At 44.3% G+C, this 2,500-nt stretch overlaps 1 protein-coding gene across 5 annotated transcripts in view; it reads left to right on the top strand.

Moving 5' to 3' along the window:
• The window catches only part of LOC128606122 (teneurin-3), a 430,029-nt gene that overhangs the window by 348,356 nt on the left and 79,173 nt on the right, over window positions 1-2,500 (top strand). The gene's annotated exons all lie outside the window — the stretch shown is intronic.

The following is a 2,500-nucleotide window of genomic DNA, read 5'->3' on the forward strand; positions in this document are numbered from 1 at the left end:
ACGTTACGAGGGTTTACCGTTTACGGCGTTTGGCAGACGTTCTCGTCCAGAGCGACTTGCAGAAGTGCTTTTCATACTCGAAAACGCATAAAAAACCCTCCAGATCCTCACGTGGACGAAGAGCACGGTCTAAAAACACAAGATTCTCTTAAAGATAACAAAGTGCTAGCCCAAGTGCTCAGTGGAGACGTAGGTCTTTAGTCTTTGTTTGAAGTTCATTCCACCACCTGGGTTCCAGGACAGAAGAGAATCTTCATGCAGGTCTTCCTGATAAGCTAGATGAGAGCTGGTGTGGGTTTTGTAGGCAGTCATGGGGGTTTTAAATCTGATGTGGGCAGCCACAGGAAGCCAGTTGGGGTACCGTAGCAATGAAGTGGTGTGAGAGCATCTTGAGAAGTTGAGAACCCATCATTCAGCTGCTTTGTGGGTCAGGTGCAGAGAGGCAGAACTTCCAGGAACGAGACGTAGCAGACGAGGGTCTGGACAAGCACCTGAGTGGGTAGAAGTGGCCGGATCCTCCTGATGATGTAAAGGAGAAACCGAGTCGGTTTAGCGATATGAGGTGAGAAGGACAGTTGGTTGTCCATGGTTACGCCATCGGTGACAGATGGTGAGATCTGAAAGTTGTCCAGGGAGATCTTGACATTGGGACTGGGGACGCATCTCCAGGGACATACAGCAGCTCGGTTTTGCTGAGATCAAATTGTAGCTGATGAGCTTTCATCCAGACAGGATGAGATCTGAGCAGGCGTCTGATGGAGGACAGGAGAGGATGAGTTGAGTGTCATCGGCGTAGCAGTGGTATGAAAATGACCTCATTGGGTGTAGATGGATGAGAAGAGAAAAGGACCCAGGAATGAGCCTTGTGGGACACCAGTGGAGATTCTGCATGTGGATCCCGTCCACTTCACCTCACATGACCGTCCTTCCTTCCAGGTGAGAAGCAAACCATTGCCATGCTGTGTCAAGAATTCCAAGACTCATGAAGATTCTTGTGATTGACTTGGTCAAAGGCTGCTGAAAGATCAGGGAGGATGAGGACTGATGACAGTTTGGTTGATCAAGCGACATGGAGCTTCTCAGCAATGACCACAAGGCCATTTTATGAGGAGTGCTCCACTTTGAAGGCATGCTGGTTAGGATCCTGGAGGTTATTCTGGGTGAGTAAACAATGCTTTCAAGGATTTTGGGAAGAAAAGAGAGAAGATATACCAGTCAGTCGTTGATGATGTCTAAGGAATCCAGAGTTCGTTGATTCCGGATGGGAATCTCACTTGCTGTCTTGAATGCAGTTGGTACATGAGCAGAAAGAGGAGATGACGAAGAGGAGGAGGTCTTGTGAGATGGTCTGGAGCAGTGTGGAAAGTATGGGATCCAGTAGACAAGGTAATCTGCAGGATCTCCTGTTGATAGAGAAGAGAAATGTAATCATGAAAGAAGACGGGAGTCCTGAACGTGTAAGTGTAGAAATAGGGGTAGGAGTGAAGGACTCCCAATCTTCTTGTCAAAGAAAGTGTCATCAGAAGTCAGGGAGGATGGTGAAGAAGGAGGCAGTGGATTAAGACCTGAAGATGTTGTAGAGCTTTTGATGATCTTGTCCAAGAGCTTCTAGATCTCTCTTGTAGAAGTTAAGATAAGAACTTGGACAGGAGAAGGCGGTATGAGAGGAGATCAGTATCAGGTTCCTCTACATTCTTTCGGCTACTGTTTAATACTCTCACATCTGACAGCCAAGAGGCAGGACGAGAAGACTTCCTAGGTTTGCAAGGCAGAGGAGATCCATGGAGGGGTTGATAGGGTGCTGGAAGCTACATGGAGTTCTCCTTTCTGTAGCAACATCTCATTCACATGGACTTGTAGAGCTTTAATGCATTAAAAAATCTATGAGGAGATGTTTATATAACATCTACGGAAGGAGTCTCCAGTGCCACAGGAACAGTCAGAAGTAAGCTGTAACTTTTTGCATTTCGTTCTTCAGGACATCTTCAGGACATCTTCAGGACAGAGGAGTTTACACAGAGCAGTTAGTTTCGGTCGTGGTTTCTACGTGTTTATTTATTATTACATTTAATGATATAAATAAATATATACATTTATTAATATGTTTTACGTTTAGTAAATTTTTTTTTGTTAGTATCAAAAGTCATTTTCTTTATTTAATTATATTTTATTTTGCTTTACGGACATTTGTTTCTACTTTTAATTTTAACTAGCTTTAGTTAAACTGGGGCATGCAGGTACGGTTCCCTAATTAGCATATTTATGCATACTTATATCTCTCTGCATGGTTAATGAGGTGAAAGGGGCGGAGACTTTCCGAAGCCATTTTTAGAAATTTCTCAGGCGTTAAAAACATATTCAACGATTTATTATTCAAACGTTTCATTATTTTTAATGGTTCGAATCCGACCTTTAGGGGTTCTTTAACAGGGTTCTCACCTCGGTTCATCCTCTCGCCGTCTGATGTGGAAATTAGGCCTCGTCCGGTCTGTCTCCTCCG

The sequence above is a fragment of the Ictalurus furcatus genome, chromosome 3, assembly GCF_023375685.1.
Source record: "Ictalurus furcatus strain D&B chromosome 3, Billie_1.0, whole genome shotgun sequence".
Classification (NCBI taxonomy): Eukaryota; Metazoa; Chordata; class Actinopteri; order Siluriformes; family Ictaluridae; genus Ictalurus; species Ictalurus furcatus.